This window comes from Mus musculus, chromosome 2 (assembly GCF_000001635.26).
Source record: "Mus musculus strain C57BL/6J chromosome 2, GRCm38.p6 C57BL/6J".
Classification (NCBI taxonomy): domain Eukaryota; kingdom Metazoa; phylum Chordata; class Mammalia; order Rodentia; family Muridae; genus Mus; species Mus musculus.
In genome coordinates, this window is record NC_000068.7 from 14,500,237 (window position 1) to 14,512,593 (window position 12,357).

Below are 12,357 nucleotides of genomic sequence, written 5' to 3' on the forward strand. Positions count from 1 at the left end.
TTGCCTTCCAGACATACCCTTGTTGATTAACAGAAAATCAAGACTATCTGAGACTAGTCTTCCAAATTCCCTTGTTGTGTGCCCCATCATCTTCTTTGTGTTTTGTGCTCCCACACAATTGTGTGCTTGTGTGATCCCTGTGCACACCTGCTGCTTCTCACTTCCATGTATTTACTGAGTGGTCTTTTTGTCTGTCAGGCTTTAGGCACAGCCTCCTGGGGAAGTTCTCTGACCATGGTAGGTCTCACCAAATATAATAGGTCTATCTCGCATCAGCACCTCCATCATGCCTTCTTTGCACTACCATGTGTCATGTTTTATACTGTGAATACACCGAACATCCGATACCCTCCAGTTGCCAGCACTTTATTAATATGGGCTTTCAATAAAGTTGCTCAACACTGTAACATAAAATAGGGATTGTGCCATATGGGTTTGCCCCATATGTAAGGCTGATGTAAGCATTCCTCCTAAAGGGTAATAACAATTGATTAAGAAAGAGCTGCATGATTTATGATATTTGATAGATGAGATGTCTTAGATCTACTGCTAAATTACACTACTTTCAACTTAAGAGTTTATCAGTACATAATCCTATTAAGTCAAGAAGAATCTGCAGCCACTCACTAGTACTGTACCTCATTTATCAAGCCCAACTGTCATAGACTGAAATAGTGAGATAATTTGAGTTTTGAAGTATACTTCTGACATTGCCTGTGTTGATTTAGGCAAATTTTTTAAGTTCTTCATGCATCACTGCTCATCTTGGATATAAAACTCTCTAATTTGAAGTATTCATATATGCAAGGGGCATATGTCAGTCACTTTTGCATGGCTGTAACAAAACACTTTGAAAAACAACTTCAAGGAAGAAATATGTATTTTGACCCACAGATTCAGAGGTTCCAATCCATGGCTGGTGCAATCACATGGGCATGATAAGGTAGAGTGTAGTAGAAATCTGTGGCAATAGAGAACTCCTCACTGTGTGTGTGTCGGGGGGGGGGGCAGCTAGGAAATAGAAAGAACTAGGAAAGATGCTAGGAGATAGGTGCTCCCCTCAAGGCAAGCCCCCAATGACCAACTCTCTTCAACTAGATTTTATTTTCTATCACCAACAAAATAATACCATTGAATTAAGAATCTATCAGTATGTTAGTCCATTGATTATGTTAGAACCCTCATGATCCTGTCAGTTGCCAGTGTACTGTCTCTGACTTCTGTACTGGGAACCAGGACTTCAACTCATGAACTTTTGGAAAGCATGTCATGTCTATAAGTTAATAGAAGCTAACATGGCCAAAAGCACATGCCATATGAGCACATGATACATTCTAACCATTGGAACTGTCATTGTAAGAATCAATGCCTAAATAGTTATTACCTAGAACAGTTTCTGCCACATAGTACTAGCTGTGTGTGTTTATTAAAATGGGCAGAGAGGAGTCCAGTTTACCCCATTCTTCAGCAGGAGGAAGCAGTCACGGGGGTTAAGTTAGTCTGAGTCACAGGGGTAGAACATAGTAGACTCATTCCTTCATTCTCAGAAGCTAGTCTGATATTTTTCCATATGTTGTCGCCCTTGATGGAAATTGGGCCTGTGACTTAGCTGCTGAAGGGCCCTACCTGATAACTTCTTTCCTCATTCCCCTGAACAGCGCTGTTTAACACTCTACCACCCAGTTCTGTCTGTTCATCTGCCTGGGTTTCTACTGAGATGAACAACTACATGATCCTCTTTCTGATCATTTAGGAACCTTGAAAAATGACCATCCTGTCTCCCTGACTAGTTTAGAATGATGCCATCTCTATTTCCATTGAGGGTCACCCCGAGATAGACATCTTCTGGGAGTTTCTGAAATGTTTCTGATTCTCACATTTCAAAGATCTGTACCTGTCTCAAGGAAGTATCTTCCTCTAGGAGGAACCACATTCCAGAGAGTGTGCATTTCTGTTTCATAAGTACCCAGGAAAAACTCAGTGCACATGGCATCTTTTAGTCCCTTGTGTCCAGAGGGCCAGGTCTTGTGACAGTATGTGCTCACGTCATTAGGACTGTCCTTTTCCCTTTTCCAGAAAAAAACCTCCATTTGCATAGAAAGTGTGTTTGTGTTCAGAGTCTGTTATTTTGATCCATCTGATAAGAAGTTCGCTATCACTTGAATACACAGCTTGGGGGCCTGCTTCACTTTTCAAGCATGGTACATTCTTAAACACAAGTGAGATGAGAAACACATTGCATGTCCCTCAGGGACTATTTAAAATGTAAAACATAAATATTTCTCCTTTGAATGTACTTAACTTGGCGAGGCTGTCTCTGGTTTGCGTTCCCTCAGTCATCACATTGACACCCTGTTTGCTATGCCTTCATTTGGCTCACCTAGTTGAAAAGAGCTGGGGCAGCAGACATCGGCACTACAGCCCCTTCCTCCCTGCAGTCTGTGTAGGTTGCCAAGTCTCCTCTGGTCACATAAAGCCTTTCAGATAAGGTCAACACTGCAGTAGAGCTGTCCTCCTGTTAGTGTTTTATGGTGACAGATATGCAGGCTCCAAGTTGCCTGGATTGTATGGGGAAACCTCCCAGGAAATCAACCTACCAGGGTCCCCACATATCTCCTGTCTTGGGCATGACTTGGGGATTTGGGTACCAGAGCTTTGTTAGGATAACTCAATACCACCTCCTACTCCTTTTCCACACAAGCTGGGGATTTAAAAGGTTCTAAAGAACTAAGAGAAAGCATCCTTTCTTGCCCTGTTCTTCCTGAACTAATATTCACTGTTCAGCTGCTTGCAGAACTGGGATGCTGTTCTTGCCCCATGTGGCTCAACTTTCAGCAGCTCCTTTTTGGTATTATTATTTAGGACCAAGAACATGAGGATGCAGAGGATCAAGGCCTTGGCACTCATTTGTTCTGTTGGTGAGTCATTACATAATGGATGCTTCTAATCTGAGAGAATGAGGTTTTACAAATTGGTGGTGGTGGTGGTGGTGGTGGTGGTGGTGGTGGTGGTGGTGTGTGTGTGTGTGTGTGTGTGTGTGTGTGTGTGTGTGTGTGTATACGTACAAGCACATATTCATATGTATACATGGGTGCAAGTTTGCCCAAAAGTATGGAAACAAGAAGACAACCTCAGGTATCACTCCCCAGGTCCTGTCTACCTTTTAGGAGAGAGGGTTTCTCTCTGGTCTGAAACTCAACAAAGAGACTGGTAGCCAATAAGACTCAGAGTCTGGTTTCTGTCTCCCAAGCATTGTAATTACACACACACTACCATGCCTATGAGGCTTTTGTTTATTGGGGTTTTGTTGTTGTTGTTTTATTTTGTTTTGCTTTGCTTTGTTTGATTTTTGTGGATGCTGAGGATAAAACTTATCTTTGTACTTTTACTAACTGAGACATCTCTCAAGCCTTTATTTGTTTGTGTGTGCATGTATTCATGTGTATATATGAACATTTGTATAAATGGTGCTCATGTACCTATATACACATGCATGAATGCCAGTGGTTTATATCAAGCATCTACCTCAAACTCTTCCCTGCATTATATTTTGAAATGTGGTTCAAAGTGAACCTGGAGAACATTGGTTTGCCTAGACTAGCTACTTAGTAAGTCTCACAGATCTGCCTGTCTCTGCCTCATAGCACTGAAGTTGCAGATAAATGCTATTATACCTGGCTTTAAAAAAAATGGGTAGTGAGGATCTAAACTGAGGTCCTCATGTTTGCATAGCAAGGATTTTACAACTGAGCCATCTCCCTACCCCTCATCTTTGTTATAGAAAATGAATTAGTTTTAGAAATTTCATTGGGTGAAGGAAAATGTGTCTTTGTTAAAGGGGGACACTTAGGATTCCGAAGACCGTGTTAGTGGCTCTATATCTCCTGGTTACAGTGTTCTTTTCTCAATCAGAGACCCATGAAGAAGTTCCACGGTAAGTGATTGTTCTAGTTTACAGGTGGACAGGCTGGTGTACCTGTGAGCAGCATCTCTGGGAAACAGCTAAGACTTCTAGAGGCAGACCATGAAGCCTAGCATATCCTGGTTCCAGTTCTGCTAAACCTTCATTGGTGTTGGTAAAATCACTTTGCATTTCTGGGCTTGAGTTCCAGATGGGAATGGTGGATGGTGAATAAGTAAATTAATCACAGAGCCTATTAGTTGACTAAATATGCAGGTTTGTTAGCTTTTGCATTTGTACAACAAAAATATTGGAGAGAACAGCTTAAAGGATGAACATTTGTTTAGGATTCATAGATTTGGATGGTTTGTTCCATAGTTGCTTGAACCCCATGCACTTGAGCAAATCATCATAATGGGAATACATGGCAGAGGAGAGCTACAGAAAAGCAGAGAGGAAAGGGTCACAGACAAGTCACCCCAAAGGGCCTCCACCCATTCACCGACACCCTCCATGTAGGTAACACCTCCTAGACTTTCTAGAACCTTCCCAAATAAAACAACAGGACAGGAACTAAGTCTTTAAAATTTGAGCCTCCTGGGAGGCATTTCGTACTCAAACTGTGAAAACAGAGGAATTCTGGTGGCTTATATGGTGGTGGTACGGTCAGAGAATCCATGTATATCCCTTCTGTATTCAAGTAATTTTTATAAATATTGTTAAAGTTGTTAGGTGATGTGCAACATTTCAGGGTACCGAGTAAAGTGACATATAAGTATGCAGGTGTAATGATTATATCAACTAACCTGATAGAGCCATATTTCAAACATATCACTTTGTGTTGGTAACATTAAGAGGCCTCTATAGCACCTATTGAAATATGCAATTAAGTATTGTCATCAACGGTTTTCCTACTATGCTACAGAACATTATCAGTTATTTCTCTCTTCTAGCTGCAATCCATAACTATTTCCCACAGTGTTTGATAAGCTAGAGGACAAAAAGCACCCAGAGCTCTAACTCATGCTCCATCCACCAAATCAACACAGCCATTGAACTTTATTTTTGAAAGGCACTGTGCCTTCTACTGTGTGGAAGGAGCACTAGTCATCCAGGAGTTCATCATCTGCAGGGAAGTGGAGCAAGTGTATGGGGAGCTACTGCAGTGATGCCAGGTTTGCTGAGGAGTGGGATCAGCATTTAGACTCAGAAGAAGCAGGAGATTCCAGCCCCAAGATTCAGTTCAGTTGGTACTCATGCCAGCATGAAACTGTTCGTTGGCTTCCTGCTGTTTTGCAACATCTGATTTCTTCATGGAGATGCTATTTTGTTGTTGTCTTTTGCTCTTCGTTTAACTTTCTTGGTTTAGAGATCCAGCTTTTAACCACTTTCTCATGTCTGCCCAGTTTTTGGCCAGGATCTGACCTCTGAGCCCTGTACTCTGCACAACATATACACAGAGTCCATTCTATATGGATCCTGGTCCAAGAAACTTGTGTGGCTATCCACAGTTCACTCAACCCTTCCAGACCCTGTGATCACTTGGATTTGTGCTAGAAGAGGGAGTTGATCTGTTTCTGTGAGGGTGGATGGTTTGTCAACCACAGCTGAATTTTCCAGGTGGTAAGAAAGGCCTTGAAAAACACAGGACATGCATACAAGTTTGGAGAGCAATGGTAGTTAGGTGAATCATAGAACGAAGGTGATCAAATCACAGATGATGAACTTGGGAAAGTAAAACTGTGTGTCCTACTTAAGGTTATTACTGCTGTGATGAAACACCGTGATCCAAAGCAGTTTGAGGAGGAAAGGACATATTTGGCTTACACTTCTACAGTGTAGCACATCATTAAAGGAAGTCAGAACATGAACTCAAACAGGGTAGAAACTTAGAGGCAGGAGCTGATGGAGATGCCATGGAGGGGTGCAGCTTACTGGCTTGCTCTTTGTGGCATGATTAGTTTGATTTCTTATATAACTCAGACCATATTCCAGAGGTAGCACATCCCACAATATACTAGGCCCTTCCCTATCAATCACTAATTAAAACAAAGCTGTATAGGCTTGCCTACAGCTCGATCTTATAGAAGCAATTTCTCAGTTGAGGCTCCTTTCACTCTGATGACTTTAGCTTGTGTCAAGTTGACAAGAGACTATCCAGCACATTGGGAAGGCACCAGAAATCTCAGTTTATGGTTTGACATTTCACTCAAGAGAAAATATGAACTTTCTTATTTTTCCTCATGAAATGCTTGCTGCTCCATATTTTCTTGTGAATTTACAGTCTTTCTCATGCTCCTCTTTGCTTTGGCTTAACCACTTTGATACCAGTGTATCTCTTGGCTACATTTGGCTTTTCAAAGTGGTTTGACCTGGGACTTTTTTTATAGCTGTTCAAGAAGGGCACCACCACATTCCCAAAGGAGAGAAAGTAGTACACAGCATGGCAAATAAGCATTGACCTAAGGTAGAGGAGAGCAGGTAAGAAATGGCACTGGCTACTGGATCAGACTACTACACAGCTTTCACATAGTTCCTAGGACCACATCAGACTGGAGTGGGCCTGCTGTGCTAGTTAATTTTGTCAAAGTGATGGCATAGAATTACATAGGACATAGACTTTTGTGTTTATCAGTGAAGGAGTTTCTAGATGTGCTTAATTGAGATGGAAAGACCTAACCTCAATGTGGGCAACACCATTCCATGGGGGAGATTCTTGACTTTGCTTTTAAAAAAGAAAGGGAACTGAATGTTATTGTTCATTGCTCTCAGCTTTTTTTTTTTTACTTATTTTATTAGACATTTTCTTTATTTACATTTCAAATGTTGTTGCCTTTTCTAGTTTCCCCTCTGAAAGACCCCTATCCCTTCCCCGTTCCCCTGCTCCCCAACCCAACCCACCCACTCCCATTCCCAGTCCTGGCCTTCCACTATACTGGGGCATAGAACCTTCACAGGACCCAGGGCCTTTCCTCCCATTCATGACCAACTAGGCCATCTTCAGCTACTTACATACCTAGAGCCATATGTCCCATTACGTGTTTTCTTTGTTTGGTGGTTTAGTTCCAAGGAACTCTGTGGGTACTGGTTAGTTCATATTAATGTCTATCCTTTGGGGCTTCAGATCCCTTCAGCTCTTTGGATACTTTCTTTAGCTCCTTCATTGGGGACCTTGTGCTCCATCCAATGGATGATTGTCAGCATCCACTTCTGTATTTGCCAGGCACTGGCAAAGGCCCTCTGAAGACAGTTATATCAGGCTCCTGTCGGCAGGCCCTTCTTGGCATCTGCCATAGTGTCTGGGTTTGGTGGTTGTTTATGGGGTGGATCCCCAAGTGGGGCATCTCTGTATGGTTGTTCCTTTAGGCTCTGCTCTGAACTTTGTCTCTGTAAATCCTTCCATGGGTATTTTGTTTTCCTCCTAAGAAGGATTCTGAGCTTCTGGGATAATATCCACTTATTAGTGAATGCATATCATGTGTGATCTTTTGTGATTGGTTTATCTCACTCCAGATCCATCCATCTTTCTAAGAATTTCATAAACATTGGTTTTAATAGCTGCATAGTACACCATTGTGTAAATGTACCACATTTCCTGTATACATTCCTCTGTTGAGGGACATCTGGGTTCTTTCCAGCTTCTGGCTATCATAAATAAGGCTGCTATGAACATAGTGGAGCATGTGTCCTTATTACAAGTTGGAACATCTTCTGGGTACTACTATGTTCAATTTTCTGAGAAACTACCAGACTGATTTCCAGAGTGGTTGTACAAGCTTGCAATCCAACCAGCAATGGAGGAGTGTTCCTCTTTGTCCACATCCTTGCCAGCATCTGCTGTCACCTGAGTTTTTGGTCTTAGCCATTCTGACTGATGTGAGGTGGACTCACAGGGTTTTTTTGATTTGCATTTCCCTTTTGATTAAGGATGTTGAACATTTTTTTTCAGGTGCTTTTCAGCCATTCCTCAACTGAATTCCTCAGTTGAGAATTCTTTGTTTAGCTCTGTACCCCATTTTTAATAGGGTTATTTGGTTTTCTGGAGTCCAACTTCTTGAGTTCTTTATATATATTGGTTATTAGTCCCCCATTACATTTAGGATTGGTAAAGATCTTTTCCCAATCTGGTGGTTGCCTTTTGGTCTTATTGGGAGTATCCTTTGCATTACAGAAGCTTTGCATTTTTATGAGGTCCCATCTGTTGATTCTTGATCTTACAGCACAAGCCATTGGTGTTTTGATCAGGATTCTTTCCCCTGTGCCCATATTTTCAAGGCTCTTCTCCACTTTCTCCTCTATAAGTTTCAGTGTCTCTGGTTTTATGTGGAGTTACTGGATCTACTTAGAATTGAGCTTGGTACAAGGAGATAAGAATGGATTAATTCACATTCTTCTACATGCTAACTGCCAGTTGACACAGCACCATTTGTTGAAGATGCTGTCTTCTTTCCACTGGATGGTTTTAGCTCCTCTATCAAAGATCAAGTGTGTGGGTTCATTTCTTCAATTCTGTTCCATTGATCTACCTGTCTGTCACTGTCCCAGTACCATGCAGTCTTATCAAAATTCCTCTGTAGTACACCTTGAGGTCAGGCATGGTGATTCCACCAGAGGTTCTTTTATTGTTGAAAAGAGTTTTTGCAATCCTAAGTTTTTTGATATTCCAGATGAATTTGGAAATATCCCTTTCTAACTCAGTGAAGAATTGAGTTGGAATTTTGATGGGGATTGCATTGAATCTATGATAGCTTTTAGAAACACAACCATTTTGACGATATTAATCTTGCCAATCCATGAGCATGGGAGATCTTTCCATCTTCTGAGATCTTCTTCAATTTCTTTCTTCAGGGACATGAAGGTCTTATCATACAGATCTTTCACTTCCTTAATTAGAATTACACCAAGGTATTTTATATTATTTGTGATTATTGTGAAGTGTGTTGTTTCCCTAATTTCTTTCTCATCCTGTTTATCTTTTGTATAGAGAAAGGCCACTGACTTGTTTGAGTTAATTTTATATCCAGCTAGTTCAATGAAGTTGTTTTTCAGGTTTAGGAGTTCTCTGGTGGAATTTTTAGGGTCACTTATATATACTATCATATCATCTGCAAAAAGTGATATTTTGACTTCTTCCTTTCCAATTAGTATTCCTTTGATCTCTTTTTGTTGTCTAATTGCTCTTCCTAGGACTTCAAGTACTATATTGAATAGGTAGGGAGATAATGGGCAGCCTTGTCTAGACCCTGATTTTAGTGGGAATGCTTCCAGTTTCTTACCATTTAGTTTGATGTTGGCTACTGGTTTGATTGTATATTGCTTTTATTAACTTTTAGGTATGGGCCTTGAATTCCTGATCTTACCAAGTCTTTTATCATGAAAGGGTGTTAGACTTTGTCAAATGCTTTCTCCACATCTAAAGAAATAATCATGTGGTTTTTGTCTTTGAGTTTGTTTATATAGTGAATAATGTTGATGGATTTCCATATATTGAACCATACTTGCATCCCTGGGATGAAGCCTACTTGATCAGATGGGTGATGGTTTTGATGAGTTCTTGGATTCAGTTTTTGATAATTTTATTGAGTACTTTTTCATCGATATTCATAAGGGAAATTGGTTTGAAGTTCTCTTTCGGTCTTTGTCTGGTTTAAGTATCAGAGTAATTGTGGCTTTATAGAATGAATTGGGTAAGTACCTTTTGTTTCTATTTTGTGGAATAGTTTGAGGAGTAATGGAATTAGGTCCTCTTTGAAAGTCTGATAGAACTCTGCAGTAAGCCCATCTGGTCCTGTGCTTTTTTTTTTTTTTTTTGGTTGGGAGACTATTAATGACTGCTTCTATTTCTGTAGGGGATATGGGACTGTCTAGATTGTTAATCTGATCCTGATTTAACTTTGTTACTGGTATCTGTCTAGAAAATTGTCCATTTCAACCAGGTTTTCCAGTTGAGTATAGGCTTTGGTAGTAGGATCTGATGATATTTTGGATTTCCTCTGATGCTGTTGTTATGTCTCCGTTTTCATTTCCAATTTTGTTAATTAGGATACTGTCCCAGTACACTCTAGTTAGTCTGGCTAAGGGTTTATTTATTTTGTGGATTTTCTCAAAGAACCAAACCTGGTTTGGTTGATTCTTTGTACAGTCCCTTTTGTTTCCACTTGGTTGATTTCAGCCCTGAGTTTGATTATTTCTTGCTGTCTACTCCTCTTGGGTGACTTTGCCTCCTTTCTCCCTAGAGCATTCAAGTGTGCTGTCAAGCTGTTAGTGTGTGGTATTTCCAGCTTCCTTTTGGAGGCACTTAGAGCTATGAGTTTTCCTCTTAGGGCTGCTTTCATTGTGTCCCATAAGTTTGGGTATGTTGTGGCTTCATTTTCATTAAACTCTAAAAAGACTTTAATTTTTCTTTATTTCATCCTTGACCAAGTTATCATTGAGTAGATTGTTGTTCAGCTCCCATGTGTATGTGGGTTTTCTATTATTTATGTTGTTATTGAAGATCAGCCTTAGTCTGTGGTGATCTGATAGGGTATATGGGATTATTTCAATATTTTTGTATCTGGTGAGGCCTGTTTGGTGACCGATTATATGGTCAATTTTGGAGGAGGTACCATGAGGTGCTGAGAAGAAGGTATATCCTTTTGTTTTAGGATAAAATGTTCTATAGATATCTGTTAAATTCATTTGTTTCATAACTTCTGTTAGTGTCCATATGTCTCTGTTTAGTTTCTGTTTCCATGATCTTTCCATTGGTGAGCGTGGTGTGTTGAAGTCTCCCCCTATTATTGTGTGAGGTGTAATGTGTGCTTTGAGTTTTAGCAAAGTTTCTTTAATGAATGTAGCTGTCCTTGCATTTGGAGCATAGATGTTCAGGATTAAGAGTTCATCTTGGTAAATTTTACCTTTAATGAGTAAGAAGTGTCCCTATTTGTCTTTTTTGAGAACTTTAGGTTGAAAGTCCATTTTATTCGATATTAGAATGGCTACTCCAGCTTGTTTCTTGGGGCCATTTGCTTGGAAATTTGTTTTCCAGCCTTTTACTCTGAGGTAGTGTCTGTCTTTTTCCCTGAGGTGGATTACCTGTATGCAGCAAAAAGTTGGGTTCTGTTTATGTAACCAGTCTATTAGTCCATGTCTTTTTATTGGGGAGTTGAGTACATTGATTTTTAAGAGATATTAAGGAAAAGTCACTGTTGCTTCCTGTTATTTTTGTTGGTAGAGTTGGAATTCTGTTCATGTGGCTACCTTCTTTAGGTTTGTTCAAAGATTACTTTCTCGCTTTTTTCTCGAGTTTAGTATCCCTCTTTGTGTTGAAGTTTTCCCTTCATTATCCTTTGAAGGGCTGGATTTGTGGAAAGATATTGTGTAAATTTGGTTTTGTCATGGAATACCTTGGTTTCTCCATCTATGATAATTGAGAGTTTGGCCGGGTATAGTAGCCTGGGCTGGCATTTGTGTTCTCTTAGGGTCTGTATGACATCTGCCCAGGATCTTTGGCTTTCATAGTCTCTGGTGAGAAGTCTGGTGTAATTCTGATAGGTCTGGCTTTATATGTTACTTGACCTTTTCCCCTTACTGCTTTTAATATTCTTTCTTTGTTTTGTGCATTTGGTGTTTTCATTACTATGTGACAGGAGGAATTTCTTTTCTGGTCCAACCTATTTGGAGTTCTGTAGGCTTCTTGTATGATCATGGGCATCTCTTTCTTTTGGTTAAGGAAGTTTTCTTCTATAATTTTGTTGAAGATATTTACTGGCCCTTTAAATTGAAAATCTTCCTTCTCATCTATACCTACTATCCTTAGGTCTGGTCTTCTTATTGTGTCCTGGATTTCATGGATGTTTTGGGTTAGGATCTTTTTGCATTTCACATTTTCTTTGATTGTTGTGTCAATGTTTTCTATGGTATCTTCTTCACCTGAGATTCTCTCTTCTTTCTCTTGTATTCTGTTGGTTATGCTTGCATCAATGACTCCTGACTTCTTACCTAAGTTTTCTATTTCCACTGTGTCTCTCTTTGTGATTTCTTTATTGTTTCTACTTCTAGTTTTAGATCTTGAGATGTTTTGCTTAATTCTTTCACCTGATTGGTGTGTTCTCCTGTATTTCTTTATTGGAGTTATTTATTTCCTTCTTAAAGTCCTTCATCATCATCATAAGAAGTGGCATTAGATCCATAACCTTCTTTTCTGGTGTGGTGGTGTATCCAGGACTTACTATGGTAGGAGTGTTTGGTTCTGATGATACCAAGTAACCTTGGTTTCTGTTGCTTCTGTTCTTATGCTTGCCTCTTGCCATCTGATTATCTCACATGCTTGCTGCCCGCAATATATTTGTTTGGAGCCTGTCCTTCCTGTAATCCTGGTTGATTCAGAACTCCTCAGAATCCAGCTTTCTCTGTGATCCTGTAACTCCAGAATTCTGCGAACCTGAGATTCTGGGTGTGTCAGAGTTCTTGGC